We start from the raw sequence: 25,410 nt of genomic DNA on the forward strand, positions 1-25,410 counted from the left end.
TTAATTTTATTCACTGCCACCCTAAATAGCATGCTTGTATCAACACCACACCAATCTCGCAAGATCTTCAACCATGAGGTTCTTCTTCGTCCTGGACTGCGTTTGCCTGCTATTATTCCTTGCATGATATTTTGTAGCAACCTATATTTGGGATCTCTCATTACATGTCCGAAATACTCCAGCTTTCTCTGCTTGATTCTTTTTATGATCTCAGTAATCTTGCTGAGACGTTCTAGTATTGTGGAGTTTCGAATCTTCTCCACCCAGGAAACTTTTAAAATTCTTCTATAGCACCACATTTCGAAAGCCTCAAGGCGATTTAGATCGATTTTATTCACAGTCCAGGACTCGACACCATAAAGTAAGACCGAGAACACGTAGCAGCGATGTAGGCGGATCCTATGCCAATGAAAAATGATAACTAAAGGGATATGAATTTTGAAATTCTAATTCATGTGTTCTGTGGTAGTGGGGTAAGATATTTTAAATAAAATAAACGAGATTAGCAAAATTCTTCAATGTCCAAAATTTGACATAAAATCTTCACTTGATGCACTGGATAATTTAAAATAATATTTCAAACCTAAACGTTCTGACGATCATTTCAAAATTTTGTAATCGAATTCCTGAGAGATATCTACAAAAGCTGACAATACAGAAGATTTTCCTATTTCCTCTACCGAAAGAATTAAAAGAGAAGTGCATTTTGAGTATGAATGAACTGATGAACCTATTTTATCTCTAGAATTCTCATTTGAAATAAATTTTTATTTGAAGATTTTGGATGTTGCTATAACAGCATTTGAAGATGGTTCCAATTACTTTAACGGCACACAGACATTTTTAGTGTAATATATGGCATAAGCAAATTTAAAAACAAAGATGAACTTAAAAACCAATTGTCAGAAAGTGTATAAAGCCCTTACAGACATAAACAGCTCAGAGACTGAAACATTAGTGCAATCCTACGAGAATAATCTTATATTAACATTTCCAAACTTAACTATAATCGTACGTATATTCCTAACTCTACCCGTACTGTACTTTTTTAATAGCTACAGGTGAGCGGTCGTTTTCAAAACTTAAAATTATTAAAAACTATTCGCGATCCTCAATAAAGCAAGATAGACGTTCTGCTTTAGCAATCTTATCTACCGAATATGAAGTGTGTGCGACATTAGATATTAAAGACAAAGACATTGTCAAAATGTTTCCCGAAGTGAAAACCCGAAAAGTTCGTTTTTAGTTTTTTTATGTGTTCGTGTTATATTATTCAAGGTTTACTTTAATAAAATGGAAGTTTATATTAGGATGTACATATAATGGGCGTTGGATCATATAATAATTATGGATATTAATCTATAACTGTTCAAGTGTTTATCTATTTACAAATTATTATTGTAATGCATCTTCTGCGCATTTCTTTAAATTCTAGTATGTACATACTTCTAAAGTGTTGTAAGAGGGGCGGCAAATATTAAGTTGCACACGGGTGGCCAACACCTTAGCGGCGGCCCTAATATTTGCACAACGTTTGGTTGAGGAACCACCATCTGTTTCTGGACCATTGCATCGGTTACAGCCTCCTATAGTAAATATATATTTCTGAAATTGAAATATTAGTTGCCATAGTAACTTTATTATTACTTATCATTCCAGCGAATAAAAGTGAGCTATTGTTTTTCGGTATGTAGAGCATGAAAAGTTCCACGAATTTTTTATCTCTTTGAGTGGGGTTCTTCCAATCCTGTCTTATCTAATTTTGCCGGTACAGTGAATCTCTTGATCCCTCAAACTTGTCAGTAAAAGTAAAGATGTAAAAAAATTAAAAAAATATCTATGTAGATAACAGATTCCTGTGGTATAATAAAAAGCCTACACAGCTTTTCTGAGACGAAACTTCCTAACGAGTTACCCTGTAGTTTATCTCCACTTTGAGTATAGGGATGCAATTGTGCAAGGTAACCTTTACTGGTTGCAATACACCGGAGTTTATATCCATAATGGATGGGTTTTCCCCGAGTAGACCGCTGAGTTAGATTAAGTCCATAATACGGCTCCATCGTTTCTTCTACTGAACAACTTCCAGTCACTACTGGAGGTAATAACGGAAACTTTAATTTAGATTTCCGTTGTTTGGACAATGCAAAGTGAGTTGAACTTCATTACACTGGTAAATTTTGTGTTCCAAAGTATCGTCATCTATTAAACTCATTTCTACATTAAATTCTACATTAAACTACAATTTCAACAATTCAACACATCCTTGGGATTGTTAGGATCATACTTTTTCGTCATTTTTTTCTAAAATCGAAACAATGTTGATTAGTTACCATGAGTGCCCAGCGTATTATACAGAGAGAGTCTGTAAAGTGGAATAAATTCAATATCTCAAATAATAATTGTTTTTTTGGAAAATGCTCAGACCCGTCGATTAGTATTTCAAATTGTCCTTTTTGACATTCAATAATAATGTATACAGGGTGTCCCAATTTAGAGATATGACGTCATCGTCGATTTTCTTAAATGGCAACACTGTCATTTTGATAGCTAATTTGATAGAGTTTGTAAAGTTATACATAACTGCAAAATATCAAATTTTTATTCTCTACCATTTACAAGATAATAGAAAATAGCAAAGTTATATCTGTAATTTGGAATATATTCAATAATTAAAATACTATCTGTTTTTTTGAAAAATGCTCAGACCCGTCGATTAGTATATCAAATTGTCCTTTTTGACATATAATAATAATGTATACAGGGTGTCCCAATTTAGAGATATGACGTCATCGTTGATTTTCTTAAATGGCAACACTGTCATTTTGATAGCTATTTTGATAGGGTGTGTAAAGTTATACACAACTGCAAAATTTCAAATTTTTATTCCCTACCATTTACAAGATAATAAAAAATAACAAAGTTATGAAAAACAAGTAGGTAATCAAATAATAATTGAATTTAATTATTTCAATAAATTAAGCAAAAACTCATAATGTTGCCCTCAATTATTGTCAAATTGTCAATGGGCAACGTTATGAGCATTTGCTTAATTGAAATAAATAAATTCAATTATTATTTGATTACTTCTTGTTCTTCATAACTTTGATATTTTTTATTATTTTGTAAATGGTAGGGAATAAAATTTTGAAATTTTTCAGATGTGTATAACTTTACACACGCTATCAAAATAGCTATCAAAATGATAGTGTTGCCATTTAAGAAAATCAACGATGACGTCATATCTCTAAATTGGGACACCCTGTATACATTATTATTATATGTCAAAAATGACAATTTGATATACTAATCGACGGGTCTGAGCATTTTTCAAAAAAAAACAGTTAGTATTTTAATTATTGAATATATTCCAAATTACAGATATAACTTTGTTATTTTCTATTATCTTGTAAATGGTAGAGAATAAAAATTTGATATTTTGCAGTTATGTATAACTTTACAAACCCTATCAAATTAGCTATCAAAATGACAGTGTTGCCATTTAAGAAAATCGACGATGACGTCATATCTCTAAATTGGGACACCCTGTATACATTTTTATTGAATGTCAAAAAGGACAATTTGAAATACTAATCGACGGGTCTGAGCATTTTCCAAAAAAACAATTAGTATTTGAGATATTGAATTTATTCCACTTTACAGACTCTCTCTGTATATCATACGCAAAAATCAATAACCTTCAAAATACTCACCGGTATAAATTTCAACAATATTTATATCACTATTCGATATTTAGAAGCCTTATTAGTTGAGTACTACAAAAGTTTTCTCAAAATAAGTCGAAAAAGTCCTAAAAACTCATTTGGCATGCAACTGGTGCACTATAATGTAACCTATAGTCCATTCTTTCACGGTTTTTGATCTAAATTTTAAAGAACCGCTTGGATTGACATGAAATTTGGCATACACATAGCCAACATGTCAAAGAAAAAAAGTGATATTGTGCCGATGTGTGCTTTTGCTTTGGGGGTGACTTTCACCTCCTCTTGGGGGTGAAAAAATATATGTCCAAAATAAGTCCGGAAATGGATAAACTGACTAATTTTAAGTAACTTTTGTTCTATAGAGCTTTTTCGCCAAGTCAACAATTTTCGAGTTATTTGCGAGTGAATATGTTCATTTTTCAACAAAATAACCACATTTTTAGACAGTTTTTCGCAAATAACTCAAAAAGTAAGTATTTCGTCGAAAAAAACGTTCTTAGTAAAAATATAGCCTATAAAAAAGTAAAAAAAATGGTGTACGCGTTAGGTCTCTGGATCTCGTAGAACCAGAGTTATAGCCAATGAAAAGTAGATTCATATTCACCAAATTTCAAATAGAATATTTCGACGTGAAATATCCAAAAAATTAAGCACTTTTTGGGGAAAACCCATTATAACTTTTTTAAAGTGTTTAAAAAAAGCTTTTTTTCTGTTTTTATAAAAAGTTCTAGCATTAAATTTAAGCAAGTTACGCTCAAAATAAAGTTGGTCCCTTTTTGTTTTGGCAAAAAAAAATCGGGAAAACCACCCCCTAATTAGCAACTTAAATGAAATTAATCGTTACCGCTCCACAAATTATTTTACTTATGTTGTGTTTATAAATATGATCTGTAAGTTTCATCGGTTCAAAGTGCTTATTTTTGAAACAATTTGGCTTCAAAGAAAAATTTTAAAAAATTTAAATTTTGAAAAATATGCTTTTTTTTCAAAATAACTTAAAAATTGTTAGAGATACCAAAAATCTCGAACAACAGAAAAAAGTCAGATTTGCTTTTCTGAATATCATGCATTTTTTTGTTTTTCTGTTAGACAAAAATTGATTAAGAATTGGTGTTTCTAAATTTGCATACATTCGTGATCAGTGACTCGTTCAACCCCTTTTAACTACAGCCGTTTCAATAATAAGGACTTTGAACCGATGAAACTTACAGATCATATAAACAATATATACACGAGTCAAGAAACTTGTGAAGTCGTAACGATTAAGTTCATTTAAGATACTAATTAGGGGGTGATTTTCTCGATTTTTTTACCAAAACCAAAAGGGATTAACTTTATTTTGAGCGTAAATTAATTAATTCTGATGCTAGAAATTTATTTGTAAAACAAAAATAAAGCTTTTTTTAAACACTTTAAATAAGTTTTAATAAGTTTTCCCCGAAATGTGCCTCATTTTTGGTTATTTCACGTTAAAGTATTCCATTTGAAATTTGACGAATATGAACCTATTTTTCATTCGCTATAACTCTGCTTCTACTAGGTATAGAGACGTGATATATACACCATTTTTTTAAATTTTTTACATGCTATATTTTTGATAAGAATATTTTTTCGACAAAATACTTACTATTTGAGTTATTTGCGAAAAACCGTCTAAAAGCGTGGTTATTTTGTTGAAAAAATGAACATATTCACTGCCAAATAACTCGAAAAGTATCGACTTAGTGAAAAAACTCTATAGAACAAAAGTTACTTAAAATTAGCCAGTTTATCCATTTCCTGACTTTCTTTGGACGAATATTTTTTCACCCCCAAGAGGGGGTGAAATCCACCCCCAGGGCAAAAGCACATATCGGCACAATATCACTTTTTTTCTTTGACTTGTTAGCTATGTGTATGCCAAATTTCATGTCAATCCAAGCGGTTCTTTAAAATTTAGACGTTTTGCAATATTTTACCGTTAAAGAACGGACTACTAAAAAAGCTTAAAACAAATCTAATCACGCTTTACTGCCAAACAATAATACATTTTTAATAATACGATAAACAGTTACCTTCTAACATCTACTCTGTGCCATATTAGGACAACAACTATTGTTTACTTTTTTTTCTGATAATTAGATGGCGAAATATGTAGCAGTGTCTTAATTACGTATTACATAAAAGACGGTGGGCATTAATGGGTTAACTGGAATATTGTATTATACATATCTAAATTTATTTTTTTTGGAGTTTTGTCAATTTATTTCTAAATCTTAATTATTTTTAAATTTAATGAAAAATTGGCTGCGGTGGGAGAGTAGACAGCTAATATAAATCGATATTTTAATTAGTGATGTTGTACCATTCTTCTTTTTGGTGTCGGCGCACTTGCGAACGGAGCATTTCCGGACAAGTCAAATTTGGGGACACTTGCGGACAAGCCGAAATATGAGAGATGCTGAAGTAAATAAATTGTTAGGAAATCGAGGCATTTCCGTATAATGTTTTCGGCTGCAATAATCAATCAATATCAATAAAAAAAGTAAAGAAATCGTGAAAATAAACTTCCCTTCACATTTTATCCAAGGCTTAGGACTGGCAATCTATAAAATAAGTTTTTTTATATTATGGTACAAAGAAACTAACTCTATATATTGGCGTGTTTCCGCCATGTAGGTATTATTCCCTTTGGGTCTTTGTCGACGAAAAATCCATTCGATCAAATTTTCGTCGACGAATTGTACATTCGATGAATTGTGCATTCGACCAACTGTTTGTTGACCAAATGTTGTCGACTAATTTTCCGTCAACGAAGTGTTCTCGACCAACTTTCCGAAACCGTTTTTTTCCACCTACCTCTAAAAGTATACTTTTCCTGACCTGATTGTAAGGAGCAAAGTCGTACTTTTCCTCCCTAGGGAGGGAAAGTACTTTTCCTTCCTAGGGAGGAAAAGTAAAAGTGACGTCATGGTATGTCATTGATTAAATAACTTATTGACGTCCTATACCTACAATGTTCTATTATCTATTACGTAAATATCCATAGGTACATTTTAACGTTTATTTATAGAGCACCCTGTATTTTGCCGAATGGTAAAAACAGTAAATTGTTATTTTGATTTAAAAATTTTTACATTAATAATTTGACTTTTGAAAGTTGACAGTTATACTGTACCTACTTATATCTGTACCTGTACCTACTTAGTCCTGTCGCCAGGGGGGGTACAACGGCCTCGTTAATTCAGATGGACTTACCCAAGTTTTTTTTATGTATTTTGACCCGTAGAACACGAATTTTTTGGGTAACAGTTGATCCGGATGTCGATAAGATTGTTATAGACCAAGAACTTGAGGAATCAAATAACAGCGATTTTTGGCAAAACAAAACAATATTTTGTATTTTTTGGGTCATTTTAAGCAAAAAATATTTCTACAAGTTTTTTAGTAGGATGCACAGTTTTCGAGATAAACGCGGTTGAACTTTCAAAAAATCGAAAAACTGCAATTTTTAAACCCGAATAACTTTTGATTAAAAAGTAAAACAGCAATTCTGCTTAGCGCCTTTGAAAGTTCAAGTCAAATTATGTCGGTTTTGATTATTTGCATTGCTAAAAATTTATTGTGTTACTGTTAAACAAAGCTACAAACAACTAGTGCGTGAGTGATGTTTCTATGATTTCTCATTTAAAATCGAACGAGTAGGTAGAATAGGTACTAGTGCAATCAAGACTATTTCTACGTTACATGCGTTAAAACGCATGTAAAAGCACGGGAAACCCTACGTGTTTATAGCTTTGTTAAACAATAAAAAAATAAATTTTTACCAATGCAAATAATCAAAACCGATATAATTTGACTTAAACTTTCAAATGCGGTAAGCAGACTTGCTATTTTATTTTTTAATCAAAAGTTATTCGGGTTCAAAAATTGCAATTTTTCGATTTTTTTAAAGTTCAACCGCGTTTATCTCGAAAACTGTGCATCCTACGAAAAAACTTGTAGAAATATTTTTTACTTAAAATGGCCCAAAAAATACAAAATATTGTTTTGTTTTGCCAAAAATCGCTGTTATTTGATTCCTCAAGTTCTTGGTCTATAACAATCTTATCGACATCCGGATCAACTGTTACCCAAAAAATTCGTGTTCTACGGGTCAAAATACATAAAAAAAACTTGAGTAAGTCCATCTGAATTAACGAGGCCGTTGTACCCCCCCTGGCGACAGGACTAACTGTACCTAGTGTATAAATTTTGTCAGTTAGTTACATAAATAAATTATTTAAAAATGAAAAAATATTTGATATTTGAGGAAGGTGGAAAAATCATATGTATAACATAGGAGTAAAGTGCCATTTCCTCGAATGATTAAACTTCATTCTCGGGACTAAAAGTAGCACTTTCCTCCCTTGTTATACAAAGTTATTATTTTGTTATTTGTAAAAGTAACCGGTCCAAAGTAACCTGACTTGTCATAACGAGGTATTTCCATCTCGGCTCACTATAATCATTTGCTCTTTTATAATACCCCAGGTACATTTTAAACATTCCCCAATTCGGCTCGAAGATACACAAGTAGGTATTAGCTTAGACAAGGAAAAAAGAGAGGACGGGTAACACCCATTTAACACACACGTTCCAAAAGTGAAGCCAGTTTTTGGTTTGTTTGTCACCAGAAACATGGCGGTCACATTTGTTAAAAAAAATGTCACAAGGTTAAAATTTCATAAAAAATAAAGTAAATCATCATCTAAAATTCGTAATAAAAACATATGTATGTATTGAAACATATGTACGTAATATGAGCAACTTAATAAAACATTTACCGTACACAAATTCTTCATTTTAAATACATTTCATGTTTTTATTTTAAATACTCAATGCATAACAATACCCCAAAGATACGTCGATGATCAAAATCTCTGCTGTCGGTTTGGCTTCACTTTTGGTCATAGGATTACTCGTCCTCTCTCTTTCCTTATCTAAGGGTATTAGTACCCAATTAGTATGTGTTAGCGCAACACTTTGCCGCTAAATATTTAAAATTAAAAGCTTCAAAAACACGCAGCTGGCATAAGCGCTAGAGGTACGACCGGGGAGACATTCGAAAACCGGCGAAGAATCAACATCTAAGCACCGTCCGCGTGTAACAAAAATTCTCGTCTAAAATCAATCATCGGCGTGATACACGAATCTTAAGTTGCTGGTTTGATGCATTTAAGAGTGCAGCTCTGGGACCCCACATTAGAAGAAAACAACGACACTAAAGGTTAGTACCCAAAGTTTTTATATCAGTTGTGTGTTTGGCTGAACATCATTTATCTTTTTATCTATCGATATCAAATTTGGATGTTAGTGCATGGAAGTACCAATAGCAGACCTAAATTACAGTCCACAAAATAAACCCACCACGTGCGTTAACAGTATGTATAATAATAATTTTATCTTGGAATTATAGAAAATTTCTTATTTAAGATAAGCACCCTACCCTCAATACCTCTTCTTTCAACATTGTACAGAAATTTTGGGTTCTTTGCGAATTTAAGAAACAGTTTCTCTTGGTTGGAAATGTTGACCGTGGAATCGATTTCGCTACTGAAACATAGGCTACGTATAATTATATACAGCACCTAAACTGTTCGGCTGGACAACTGTTATTCTATAAATGTATTTTTTTTCCATTGAGATGTAAAATTATTTGATAGTAACCATTAACATCCCATGAGCCGAGCTGGTATATTTTATATCGGGCAATTTTAATCTTTGTGCCGACTTGGGACATTTTTAAAAGACCTACCTGTTTTTCGAGCTGAGATAGGCACTGCTTGTCATAACGGTAACTCAAATTTTAACTACATTAAGGCGGCGCCAGACATGCGGTATTTGGCAAATACTGACCAAGTGCTCGCTATTTGCCTATTAGTGTGGAGGGGTTGCTTGCTATTTGGCAATGACCAATTTTAGTGCTTGTCGAATATTTGTCGTGTTCCCGTACGTTGTTGGTCTTTTCAACACTTCAAAGTAATAAACAAATATTCGCCGTTTGAATATTTGTATTGTCATTTACATATTCGTGCAAGCATAAGCAAGTTTTTAAACGTTGGGTTAAAGTTTATATCTAATTTAATTTATTTAATCGTTTATTAAAGTACTTTACTTATTGCTACAGAATGTAGAAAATACTGAAAATAGTAAATATAGAGTAGACCAATGAAAGTATTTTAATATTTTTGGATGTATATGAAAATGAACCTATAATATAGAATGCGAATCTTTTATATCATAAAAATCGAAATGATGTTTACGATGCATGAAAACGAATACACGTTAAGATCGGTGATAAATACACGATAAGCGAGTTAAAAAAGAAAAAGGAATCACTAATCGCATCATTTAGAGCCAGTTCGCAAAAAGCAAAACAAAGCTTAAAAAGTGGTTTGATTAAGTGACACCATCCATCATCTTCTCATTCTTGGCTTTTTTTCTGTTATTTAATAATAAACTTCGACCAGACTTAATGACAAAAGCGGCCAACGCCCGGTTTCATTATCAACTTTAAGCGAACATTAACTAAAGTTCACTTTAAAGTTGACATTTACTTACCCATATGAATTGCATTGATAAAGGTACCAACTTAAAACTGAAAGTCCACTTTAACTGATTATGAAACCAAGCGTAAATTTATAAAAAGCTCTGTATCACTAACCGTTATATATCTACCTTTTTTGTTCGTTTAAAATATAATATTTGTTGTTCCCACAGTGATTCGATACACCAAAAATCTCGAATATGTGGTGCAAGTTGCTTGCCGTTTAACGGACACTTTCATGAGCACTCAAATATTTGATATTTAGCAAGCACTTGTTCAGTATTTGCCAAATACCGCATGTCTGGTGCCGCCTTTAGACCGTTCCTTTGCTAAGAGGCACAACGCACAACCTCGATTTTCGTTTCAAACGAGCCAGTGTAGCCTATATCACCTACACTCCAAAGTATTACAGTTGAAAACAAATAAACATACCTATTGTAATACAACAAGTGAACACCATGAGCAGGTTTAGCAAATATTTAGACGAAGATATCAATAAGGCGATTAAAGAAGTAAGATCATAATAACAGTTTTGTTCATGAAATAGTCTTACCGCATTACACCCGATATCTTAAAATTGCCGATTTGTATTTTTCTCGTGACAATTTGACATCATATCCCTCCTCTTCTGGGGGTCGGGAAATTAAAAAAATCGGTAACTTTAGAGTTCAATAGGGGAGTGCATATAGATTTTCACATCGGAAAAAATCAAACAAGATATAACTTTTTGTATTTTCATTAAGGTGATACAGTAGCGATCAACAGGTAGCAAAAACGCGTTCCAAGATTGCGGCTGTAATTTTGAATATTTTTTCGAGATATTAGGCACACGTATTCGTAATATAATAGAGAATGTAGGTACAGAGTCCAATTTGAAAAATATATTAATATGTGGAAATTACTCTGTAATTAAATACAATATTAAAAAAACGAGCATATACCGCCATTAAGAAAAACGGAAAAATACACTTTCTTTAAATAAACTTTTTTATCCGATGCCTAGATTTTGTGTCATTTTGGAACTACCAAAATTTTTTATTTCATTAGTAGTTCCAAAATGACACAAAATCTAGGCATCGGATAAAAAAGTTTATTTGAAAAAAGTGTATTTTTTCTTCTTCTTAATGGCGGTACAGGCTCGTTTTTTTAATATTGTATTTAATTACAGACTAATTTCCACATATTAATATATTTTCCAAATTGGGCTCTGTACCGCCATTCTTTATTATATTACGAATATGTGTGCCAAATATCTCAAAGAAATATTCAAAATTACAGCCGCAATCTTAGAACGCGTTTTCGCTACCTGTTGATCGCTACTGTTTCCTCTTAAAAATGTTTAATAAACAACACATCAAAAAGTTCTACTCGAGAAGTGGGTGCTTCATTTTTTATTAAACAAATGAACTACAAAATTGGATGTTTTTTTAAATAACTCCGAAAATATAAATTTTAGAAAATACTGACTAGACCATTGAAAAATTCAGAAAAATTTACAAAAAAACCTTATACAAAGACTTTTCTAAAATTAAACCTGTATCTTCTATAATTTTTTATTTATAACGCTAAAGTCACCCTTCTCACAAACATTGGCGCACTGTAAACTAGCGTACGGCTAAGTGCACGGTTGAGTTATTTTAATGTAATTCTTTAACCAATGGATCAAATGAAATTTAACAAATTGAATATAAAAGAAGAATAATTAAGCTATCTTATGGTTATAATAAAAAGACATAAAATGTATGGGCATAAGTACGGTGTAGGCGGAAAGTGAGCCCTACATGAATTTTGTTTAAAAATGATTTAAAAATGTGTAACTAATATCAATTTTCTTACAAAACTCTCAATTTCGCACAACTTATCTTTCAAGCATCTTACTGAATGATGTTTCTTTCAAAAAAAATCTCAAAAATTTAATTTACATGATATGACGTCTCAAAGAATGTAATTTTTGGAATCTTCGTTGTTTTATAGAATTACCACCAATTTAAGACGGTATTACTCAAGTTTGAACAGATCTATTACAGTTTTATAAGTGCTTTTTTAAAGCTTAGGATGTAGTCTTTAAAATGCACTGAATTATTTTACTCTAGAAATGAAATAAAATATTTTTTTTTGGAGAAAATTAAGAAAGATAACAAAAATGTAATACAAAAACCGAAAATTACTAGCTAAAAAAATGTTTATACAAAGTGATCAAAACTTTCTTCTGTAAAACATTTTTCTAAAATACATTTAATGATAAGCTTCAACAATAATAAATGTTTAGCAAAAAAAAATGTTTAGCTCTTATACAGTATGTCTGCCTAATTTGGAACCTATTGATCACTTTTTTATGATCAGTTTTACGAAAAAAAGTTATTCTTTATAAGATACTCTGCATCGTATATAATCTAAGACGCAATCATCAAACATCAAATTTAATTAATTTTATACGAGGTATGTCAAATAAAATGAATTTCACTCATGAGTAAAGTACCTTTATATTTCACAATATCGAAAATTGTTATTAAGAAAAGTTTGGAATTAAAAAATTTGTTTTAGTGTTTAATTACATCCTTCTAATTAATATATTGTGAATAATAAAGGCACTTAACTCTTAACAAAAATTCATATTTTTTACATACCTCTTATAAAATTAAAAAAGTAGATTTTAGACCAGGGAGGGCATTTTATGAAGAATAACTTTTTTTCTATTAGCATTTAATATTAGTATTTAGTATTAGCATGTAGTTTTTTTTTGTCGAGTTAATTATTTGTAAATTAATTTAAGTTGGTTAGGGCCATGAATGAGGAGTATACCTACTGGTCAATTAAATGTTTCCACTTCTACATATGTATGTATGTATGTGCGTGCATAAGTATTATATGTGCGCACATGTACCTAATGTATTATGTAATGCAATGTATTATATTTGGAATATTGTAGCAAACAGTAATTTATTATCTATCGTGGCTGAATGGATCAAGTAATCCAAAGCCAATAAGGAAGAAAAAAAAAAACTTTTTTTCGTAAAAGTGATAATAAAATAGTTATCTTAATTGTAATAAAACGATGATGAGTATCCGTAATTTGAGAAAAAATTTTTTTTAGATTAGATTGGTGTAATTTTATATTTAAACATAGTTTTTAATTTCAAACAACTTTTCATAAGGCCATTTTTTGATATTCTGGAATAAAAAGGTACTATATTCTTTAACGAAATTCATATTTTTGACATAACTCGTATAAAATTGATAAAATTTGATATCTGATGGTTGAGTTTTAGATTTTTGACTATCCAGAGCATTTTATAAAGAATAACTTTTTTTCGTAAAATTGATAATAAAAAGTTTTCCATATGTGGTTTGTAGCTACGCAGACATACTGTATAAGAACTTCTGTATAAGAATTTTCAAATTGCAATGTCATATTCGGATTCAGCATAATCAAAAACAAAATGGAAACATATTTAATCAAAGTAAAATGATGAATTGAGCGATATTTTTAAAATTATTTATACAAAACAATTGTTATTGTTTATACAATTAATAAACAATAAGCGACCAAATCTGCGAGTAGAACTTTTTACTTTAACATGTATATAAACTAAAAAAAAGTCTTAAAAAAATATAAGCTTGTTTAAATTTTTCCGAAACAATGCATAATTTTGTTCTAATTGCACTTCCCTACAAATACATTTTTATTTTAATCTTTGTCATTTTAGAAACGGCAAGACATAATATTAAATTTTTAATCCCAATATTAGCAACAAGAGCCACTTACTTTAATACGTTTTATATTATATCTGCATATATCTATTTTTTTGATAAAAAATTCTTTGTACCAATTTTTCTTCTACATATAAAACATATTGTTTCTTCAATACAAGATGTTTACAAACCCAAACTAATAAATATTCAATGAGAGCTCTCACATAAATAAATTTTATGAATTTTTCAAAATAACAAAAGGTAAACTGAACAAGCAATATATCTTAACTTTACGACAAGAATGCTTCAAGTTGTTACAACTTATAGGCCTGGATCTCGCGTACCAAAAAAAGTTTATTAATAGCAAGCTGAAAATTTGTTAATAGCGTAACGGTGTCTAGTCGGACAAACTTTGATGGACGGGAACACTGGAAGAGGGGAAGTTTTAATTGTGGAAGAGGTTACAAGTTTCGAACGTCAGACTACGAAAACGTCCCATGTATTTTGTCGGAGAGAACTTCAAATTTATTTGTTATCCTTTCATTAAACTTTCATGCGAAAATCGGACTGCTACTTATCAACAACATAATTCCTGTCATTTGATTTATGGACGGATCGGACTTATTAAAATGCCCAACATATCTGTCGGACAAATATTTTTCATATATCGTTTATTTGGAAGAAGAGGGTTACATATCAAATTGTTAAAGTTTTTTTTATTGCATCAATACCTTCCAAATAATGACTTCTACACTAGTCGCCGAGAGATGACAGATCTAACTCTTTTGGTCTTTCCCCTAACGTTCTCTACAGAACGTTATTCGGTTTAGAGAACACAGTTATATCTTGGAATATAATAGACAAAAATAAGTTAATTTAATTAAAAGGATGATTTATTTTTGGGATATAGAGTTATAATTATAAATAAATAAAGATATAACCATTGTTCTTAAAAATTATAACACTTAAAGTGAACCGTTTGTTCTGATAGGATACTTTCTTAGTTGTAACTTTTTTTGGATAATTCATCACAAAAAAGAAGCAATATAATGTGCGTAAAAAGTATTTTTGTGAAATGTAACCTTATTCTTCAAAGTTATTTTGTTTTATGTGAATTATACTTTTTTTGCATTGCAAAGATTTAGAAAAAAGTGGGAATATCTGAATCTAGAAAAAAAGGACTGTTGTCTTTAATAGAGAAAAGCAATGTTTTCCTGAATACTATTTAAGTTTTCACAAAACTTTGTAAAGAAAAATTATTCTTAATTAAAATCTTATTATTATTGCTTTATGTTTCATTATGTGCTGTAGAATGGATACGAACTACTTAATAAGTTTTTTTAAATGTTTCATTAATAATTTTTATTAATAAAATTCTTAAAAAATGTAACCTTATGAGCAAACATAGGGTATTAAAAAGATAATATTTCTTTATTCAAGGATATATCTAAGTTTTTTTCTAAACCTGATTAGGCTATTGATTATGTTCAAAATAAGAGAGCTAAAAGGAACTACAACGTTAACGGTATTTTATTATCTCATATGGTCAACGGACCTCTAAATTTGAAAAAACCGCGGAGTGCTACCATATAAATGGGTGCGTTTTTGAGAAAGGGGTGAATTAGTCCCTAGGCTCAGGGTGAATTAGGGTGAGTTCTATGCACATTTGGTACAAACACGTCTACAAAAAAATTTTTCCAGGTTAAATTTACTATCGAAATATCGCATTTTAAAGTCAAAATTATTTTTTTTACAAAAATATTTCAAAAGAAAAGCAAGAAAAAACACGAAAGAAAACAATTTTGTTTTTTGTCCATAACTTTTTTTCACAGGGCATAGGCATTGCTTCAGTAAAAAATAACTTCCATCCCTTCTCTTTAAAATGAAGTTTGGTAAAAGTCTCTAATATTTATAGTTTCGGAAATAGGATTTTTCAAAGTTCGCGCGCACAGCATTTTTGGGCTATTTTCCCTATTATTTCGCAAACATTGTTCTGTAACTATTTTCTACGCATTTCTACGTATATGCAATGGTACATTTAGTAGAAAGAGAAGTCAATTACCTTTAAAATGGTCCATTGTATAAGATTATATGGCTCTTTTTAAGCAAGTTATGCTTTTTCAAGGTTTTATACTTTTAATGATTTTTGTTATTTTTAATGATTTTTTTTTTAAATTTCTCATTATAACTTTTTTTTCTTGTGCATTTAGGTATACCTATACATTGTGGAATAAAAATATTCTTATTTTCTTTACTTTAAAATGGTATACCTACTGCAAAAAATTCTAGGATTATTTTTAAACAAGATATCCGTTGGATATCCAAGGGTATCAATAATTTGAGAAAAATTATATATATTTTTTTTAATTTTATCAATTAGAAGAATGTAATTGCATAGTATTATAACACAATTTTTAATTCCAAATAACTTTTCTTAATAACATTTTCGATATTGTGAAATATAAAGGTACTTTACTCTTGAGCGAAATTCATATTTTTTAACATACCTCGTACACTATTGAAAAAATTTTATATCTAATGATTGCATCGTGGGTTGTAGACTATGCAGAGCATTTTATAAAGAATATTTATTTTTCATAAAGCTAATAATAAAAAAAGTTTTCCATATGGTTCCAACTTAGTGGGACGTATTGCATGAGTATATGTCACATTTTGAAAAAACATTTATATTGTTTAAAAATAGTCCTAGATTTTTTTCAATACACCATTTTAAAGTAAATAAAATAAGCTTTCTTTTTTATTGTACACTGTATATACCTAAATATGCAATAAAAAAAGTTATAATGAGAAATTTAAAATAATCGTAAAATATATATAAAAATCATTAAAAGCATAAAATTTTGAACAACCATATCTTGCTTAAAATAGTCATACAGCCTTCTACAATAGACCATTTTAAAGATAATTGACTTTTCTTCCTAATAAATGTAACATTGTGTATAGCTACGTAGGAAAAGTTACAGAACAATTTTTGACAAGTAACAAGGAAAATTGGCAATCGCTGTGAGTGGCAAACTTTGAAAAATCATATTTTGAAAAGAGTAAATCGTAGAGATTTCTACCAAATATCATTTAAAAGAAGAAGGATGGACGTTTATTTTCTTTGAAGTAATGCCTCTACCTATATCCCCGTGGAAAAAAGTTACACAAAAAAATTGCTATCTTTCGTGTTTTTTCTTGATTTTCTTTTAAATATCGTTTTGTAAAAAAATATTTTTGACTTAAAGATGTGATCTTTCGATAGTAAATTTATCCTGGAACAATTTTCCTGTTGACGTGTTTGTACCAAAAGTGCATAGAACTCACCCTAATTCGCCCTGTGCCTAGGGGCTAATTCACCCCTTTCTCAAAAACGCACCCCTTTAAATTGTAGCACTCCGCGGTTTTTTCATATTTAGAGGTCCATTGACTATATAAAACAATAAAACCGCGTTAACGTTGTAGTTCCTTTTTAAAATACATAATCAATAGCCTAGATATATTAAAAAAGAAGATTCTTTAGATTAAAAAGAAGAGCGATAAAAAGATCAGAAATCTATCGCACTCAATCATTAAATACTATAATAATATCAATAAACACTGCACAAAATAAATGAAATAAATTAATATGAATCTTAAAACCTTTCTACTGAAAAAGTGACAATTCTTAGTTATAACCCTCTTCTTCAAAATGAACGATGAATTGGGATACACAGCATCTCAGTAAACATCATATTAAAAATAAACCTTTTAATAATTAAATGCCCGTGTTAATGTTTGTTTTTAATAAATACGATTAACCTAGTTTTTGCATCGATGCATGCTAGTATTTGATACAAGGTCGAGTTGCAATAATATTCAGTGGGTGTTTATTAACAGTCAGCACTTTTGAATCACTTTCACCTTGGCTTACCAAAACAGTAAATAAACAACAATCGACCTTTAATTATACTTTTACGGGAACAGATAAATCAATTGGTAGTTGAGATTCCAGCGGGTAACATGGAATTCAAGTAAATACTATACCACCAGTTACTTTCTGTGATATACTTAACGTGTAAATAAATGTATTAACTACGAACGATATTTACTACATCAACCCTCATAGTCGGGGTAACCACCCCTAAGTATCCAGGGTGGCTCAGAAGTCAGGAGCCACCATATGGCGATCCAAGACCAGGGAAGAAAGACTGGAAAGACGTCACAGGACTGGTAGACGAGAAGAGTATGGAGAAAAACGTTAATGTTCTGGCACCTCGACCACCCTAGAACAGTGTGGTATATAGGAAAACGATGGAGACGTCAGACCCGAGACGGAGCTGAGGTATGGAAAATGGAATGATATGGAAAATGGAACTTGGTATGGAGATGGAACATCGTGGGACAATGGACAATGCCATGGAACGTGCAGCGAGGACTTTTTGGTGATACGAACACAGACGTTTAAAGTGGTAAGTCCATATTAGCTATTTTTATGGTATTTCCTTATTCGTATAAAGTATAAAATATAAAGTAATATTAACGTAATTATAATTTAAGATGCACATTACCTTTTAAGTTTTACCTATTTTTACTTAATTATTCTATTTTAATTTCCTGATAATACCAATATTTACCAATATATACAGAATTTTTTTTACCCTGATATTAGTTATTATAGGACGCAATGATACAATTTTTATATGATTTTTTTATATATTTACCAACATATATTTTATCTTTGCTGATTTTTATCCATTTATTATTTGACTTCTGATTTTTATTACATTTTTATTGGTCTACTGCTTTTTAGTGGTGATTTATATTGAGTGATATACTGATTTTTATGGCAATTTACTATATTTTTACTATTTTTGACATAATATTTTATATACATATATATTTACTATACATCGTAAGACTGTCAAATTTATGCGTTCGTTACGGGTACAGGAATAAGGAAAATGAATATTACAGGAATAAATGAATTATGAATAAATGAGTAGCAACAAAGTTACTTGGGAAGACTTCATCAAAATAGTTGAGGAGATTACGCAAGAAGTAACAAGACAAAGTAGAAGGGTCTTGAAGAAGAAAGTACCTAAATCTAAGGATATACAAGAAGAAGTAACGACACAGTTAATTAAATTGTATAACAAATTCACACATCTAACGAAGAAAAATTGGGAAGCGCTATCGGACAAACAAAGAGAAGCGTGCAACAAATATTTCGGAAAAATAAGAGACAAAGTTATACGCTCATTTCAAGCTGTAAACTTAAGGACAGTAGTTTCAAGTTCAATACACCAACCAATCGACAAGGAAATAGAGGAAGAACAAAGCGACGAAGAAGTAGAAGAGGAAAAAAGTGACGAGGAGATAGAGGAAAAAATTGACGAGGAAATAAAAGAGGGAAAAAGCGACATAAAACAAGAGATAAAAATATTAAACATGGCTCTGACAATCAACGAATTTTTGAATATTGCAAGCAAGGTATTGCCCAACGAGTTTGATGGAAGCGCAGGGAAATTACAACCATTTTTAGACGCATTAGAGTTACTTGGAAAAATAGCAGAAGGACATGAAGAAACAGCAATAACACTATTAAAAACAAGATTGACTAATAAGGCTAGAAACCTGATAACTACAGAGGATACGATCCCACTTATAGCAGCGGCACTGAAGAAGGAATTAAGAGGCGACAATCCGAAAACGATAATAGACAAGTTAGCAAAGAAAAGGCAAGGAAACAAATATGCAGCAGTGTACGCATCCGAAGTAGAGGAATTAGCGGAACAGTTGAAGGTAGCATACATAGCGGAAGGAATGCCATTGGAGCTAGCGAAAAAATACACAACGGAAACAGTTGTAGCAACAATGAAGCGAAACGTTAATACGGATAGAGCAAAGTTAATACTGGAGGCAGGTAATTTCACAACACCGCAGGAAGTAGTATCTAAATTTTTATCGATTGATACGACAGAGGAGAACACACAGGGAAGAGTGTTCAATTATAGGACGAATTATGAAAATAGGAGAGGACAACAGCAATACCGAAGAGGATACCATAACAAATACGACAGAGGAAGAAGAAATAACTTCGGAAAACGGAACGAATGAGAAGAAACAGGAAACCAACGGAATTATTCCAACAGAGGATATAGACAATTCAACAACCAAACGTACAGAGGGAATCAGAGAGGAGGACGAAACAGAAACGTAAGGCTACTTGAGTTAGAAGACAGCCAAGAGGAACCAGAAAACCAGCAGTTGGGGTTTTGAATGAACGAAACAAGGAAAGTACACAGTCAGAAGTAGAATATAATATTTACAACTTCGATTTAAACCTAACGAATTTTGTACGAATGAAAACAGGAATCCTAAAAAACACAAATACCTTTATCATAGACACAGGAGCTGATATTTCAATACTGAAATGTTCACAAGATTTTATGAAGGAACATGTGAAACCAAACACAAAAGCGAAAATAAAAGGAGTAATTAAAGGAGAATTACAAAAAATGGGAGAAGTTGAAACAACGCTAGAAGTAAAAGGATACCGATTTGAGCATATCTTTCAATTAGTGGAACCTAGCTTTCCTATTCCAACCGACGGAATCATTGGGAGAGACTTTATTTCAAACTTTCAATGCATACTACACTACGCTAACCTTAAAATGCACATTAAAGAGGACAACGATTGTTACATTAGTACAAACATTTTGGATAATATAGATAATGACACGATAATAATACCGCCTAGATGTGAAATTTACAGAGTCGTAAAAATTTTTCAAACGCTGAAGAACGACAGGATAGTGGAACAACAAGAAATACAACCAGAAATATTCATAGCGAGAGCAATTATTTCAAGTAATAATCCGTACATCAAAATTTTGAACACAACCTACGAAACAGTAAAAGTAGAGACAAACGCAATCAAAACATTAGACATTAAATTATTCAACATATATAGACTGATCAACGACAGCAAGGATAGGAAAAAGGAATTACGGGAATCATTGAAGTTAGACATTCCAGAATACATACGCGATAAGTTAGTATCTTTATGTGAAGATTATTCAGATATATTCGCCCTAAGGCATGACATGCTAACGTGTAACAACTTCTACGAACAGAAACTGAGAGTTAAAGACCAAACTCCGGTATATATTAAAAACTATAGGACACCTCACGGACAAACAGAGGAATTAAACCGTCAAGTACAAAAACTGAGAGACCAAGGAATAATAGAACCGTCCACATCAGAATACAACAGCCCAGTAATGCTAGTACCGAAAAAGGCGATAGATGGAAATAAAGCATGGAGGTTATGCATAGATTTTAGACAACTGAACAAGAAAATAGTCACAGACAAATTTCCTTTACCAAGAATAGACTCGATATTAGATCAACTAGGAAGAGCAAAATGGTTTTCAGTTATAGACTTAATGTCAGGTTTTCACCAGATACCATTAGAAAAATCATCGAGAAAATACACATCGTTTAGCACAGAAAATGGAGCATTTCAATTTACCAGATTACCTTTTGGATTAAATGTAAGCCCAAATAGCTTTTCAAGGATGATGACAATAGCATTTTCGGGATTAACACCAGATAAATAATTTCTTTACATGGACGATATAGTGGTGATAGGAATATCCGAAAAACATCACCTAGACAACCTGAAAAAGACATTCGAGACATGTCGAAAATTCAATTTGAAACAACCCAGGAAAATGTCAATTTTTTAGAAGAGAAGTAACATATTTAGGATATGATCTTTCGCAGGAAGGAGTATCACCGGACAAAGCGAAATATGCAACGATTGAACAATACCCGACACCTAAGACAGCGGAAGAAACAAAAAGATTCGTAGCATTTTGTAACTATTATAGACGTTTTATTCAAAATTTTGCTGAAATATGCAGACCACTCAACAGATTATCAAGAAAAGGAGTAGAATTTTTTTGGTCAGAAGAATGTGAGAAGGCATTCAATAAGCTTAAATCATCTCTGATGAAGCCACCGATCCTAAAATATCCGAATTTCAATAAACAATTCATCCTAACAACAGACGCATCCAACGAGAGTTGTTCAGCAATTTTAAGTCAAGATTATAACGGAATAGACCTACCAATAGCATACGAATCAAGAAGTTTTAATAAAGGAGAATGTAATAAACCTATAATCGTTAAGGAATTACTAGCGATTCATTGGGGAATCAATCATTTCAAATGTTATTTATATGGAGCACCAACATTTTTAGTAAAAACGGATCATAAACCACTAACACATTTATTTGCAATGGAAGAACCAACTTCGAAACTTACAAGAATCAGATTAGATTTAGAGGAATACGATTTCGAAATAGAATACATAACAGGGAAAAATAACTATGCAGATAGTCTTTCAAGAATAACATTACATCAACTAAAGAACCTATACATAGACAATACCCATATATTAGCTATAACACGAGCTCAAGCAAGAGAAAATAAGAAGGAAGCAAGGCAAACGAAGGCAGAAAGTGAACTCGCGCCACAGCCAGAAGCCCACAAACAGACAGTAAGAAAGGTACTAAATAATTTAGAGGCGCATAGACTACCAATTTTGTCTTTTGGAGCAGAACTAATCTCACCAAGGCTGAGCATTAGGGTCAAAAACAAAATAAAGTGCAGCAAGAGCATAGCCACAGAATTCAATCATTTCGATTTAAACCAAATGTTGGCACAGCTTGATAAGATGGCGGTAGAGAATGCAGTACGTAAACTAAAAATATACGTAAACGATATTATTTTTAAAGTGTGCACAATGGAGGAATTTATTAAACAAGGAAACGAAATATTAAACAATGTTGAAATATACATATGTGAAGTACCAGAAACAATAGAAGATGACAAAGAAAAACACAGGCTAATAGAAGAATATCACAATCATCCGAAGTTTGGAGGACACGTAGGAGATAACAGACTAATAAACAAGCTAAAAGCAAGATTTAGATGGAAAGATTTGGAAAAAGACGTAAGAAAATACATTAAACAATGTCATAAATGTCAAATTAACAAACCGAAAAAAAACACATGTCGAAGAATTCGTGATATCGGACACTTCTTCCAAACCATGGGACATAGTATACATAGATACAGTAGGTCCATTCACTAAAAGTAACGAAGGTAATAGATACTGTATAACAATGTTATGTGAACTTACTAAATACGCGGTCAGCATACCCGTGTGCAATAAAGAAGCAGATACAATAGCCCGAGGAATTTTTGATCATTTCATACCAACATACGGACTCATGAAGAAAATAAGAACAGACCAAGGCACGGAATATAAAACTGAAGTAATGCAGGAATTAACAAAGCTATTAAAAATAGAGCACAACTTCTCAACGGCATACCATCCACAGTCCATTGGAAGTTGCGAAAAACTGCACAGAACATTAAACGAATACGTAAGTGCATTCATAGACGAAGACAGAGAAAATTGGGATGTGCGTTGCAGGATGTTCACATAATGCTACAATACAACCCCTAACGCGTATCATGGTTACACACCGTTTGAACTGTTATATGGCAGGAAGGTTAACCTACCAGAAAACCTTACACAGGAGATTCAACCATGTTACAATATAGATGCTTACTACAATGAGTTACGTTACAAACTACAAAGCGCACACGAGACAGCTAGAACCTTCTTACTAAAGCACAAAAAAGAGCGACAAGAAAAGAATAAGCTCAAAGCAACACCACAACACTTTAAAATAGGAGACCTAGTCCTGGTAAAAAGGGAAGAGAATGGTAAGTTTGATAGTCTTTATGTAGGCCCTTTCACAATAACAGAGGTAAATAATGTTAATTGTAAGATCAGATCGGAAAACAATAAAATCAAGGAAATACATAAGAATAAATTATATGCTTACAATCCGAGAACACCGTGAGTGACAAGTGAAACGGGAACAGTGTAAATAACGAACATTTTCACTTTTATTTTTTGTATTTAATTAGTATTTATAGGAAAAATGTATATATTGTACTTCGTAAAACGCAGCAAGCAATTAGTGGTACTATTAGAAAATTTTCTTTATTTTCCGTAGTCAGCAAATTTTCGGGGGAAGGGGAAGATGAATTGGGATACACAGCATCTCAGTAAACATCATATTAAAAATAAACCTTTTAATAATTAAATGCCCGTGGTAATGTTTGTTTTTAATAAATACGATTAACCTAGTTTTTGCATCGATGAGTGCTAGTATTTGATACAAGGTCGAGTTGCAATAATATTCAGTGGGTGTTTATTAACAGTCAGCACTTTTGAATCACTTTCACCTTGGCTTACCAAAACAGTAAATAAACAACAATCGACCTTTAATTATACTTTTACGGGAACCGATAAATCAATTGGTAGTTGAGATTCCAGCGGGTAACATGGAATTCAAGTAAATACTATACCAACAGTTACTTTCTGTGATATACTTAACGTGTAAATAAATGTATTAACTACGAACGGTATTTACTACATCAACCCTCATAGTCGGGGTAACCACCCCTAAGTATCCAGGGTGGCTCAGAAGTCAGGAGCCACCATAACGATATTACTATAAAGTTTGCTATTCATTAAACTTAAAAACAAGCTGCTAGTTTTCACATTCATAAACTGGTCAGGATGACAAAAGTTCCACAATTAAAATCATGTTCCACAATTATAACTTCCCCTGGTCCAGTGTTTCCATACATCAAAGTTTGCCCGACTAGACACAGTTAAGCTAGTAACAAATTTTCAGCTTGCTATTAATCAACTTTTTTAGTACGCGGGATCCAGGCCTGTTATACCCTGTAAATTTCCTGTAATACCCTGTCAGGAAAATTGATCGGGAATTTAAGGGGATGGTCTTTATAAACACATTAGACTTTTAACCGAATTAGTATCGCCCTAAAAGGAATATGAGGGGTAGCTGATGGAAAATCAATGAAGACTTACAGCTGATTTTGCTTTGTTTTTTATAAAAATTCTTAAAAAGTAAAAAAAAATGGTTTTTCTACGGATGCTATACAATATGCAACTTCTCTCACTACTTACATACATTCAAAACTGAACAACGAGGACCTCCTACGGTTCTCCATACTATGATCGCCGTTTCCATGATAACATGCACAATAAATGTTGTTCTGAAGCTATTTTCTTGTGGCATTTTTATAATCAAGTATATTCAAATGGGAAATAAGCCACAATTTTACCTAAAAATGATTTTATTAACGTTTCGACGCCCAAGTCGGGTGTCGTTGTCAAAATACAAACTAATACTAAATAAACAAAAATGTTGTTGCTTAATAAAAAATTCTTCTAATAATTTATTAATAACGCAACTCATCAATATTGGCAATATCATTTTAAAGTCGTTTACTTTAAAATGTATAATACGTGTCTGAATTGCCGATA

Source organism: Diabrotica virgifera, chromosome 6, assembly GCF_917563875.1.
Source record: "Diabrotica virgifera virgifera chromosome 6, PGI_DIABVI_V3a".
NCBI classification, from domain to species: domain Eukaryota; kingdom Metazoa; phylum Arthropoda; class Insecta; order Coleoptera; family Chrysomelidae; genus Diabrotica; species Diabrotica virgifera.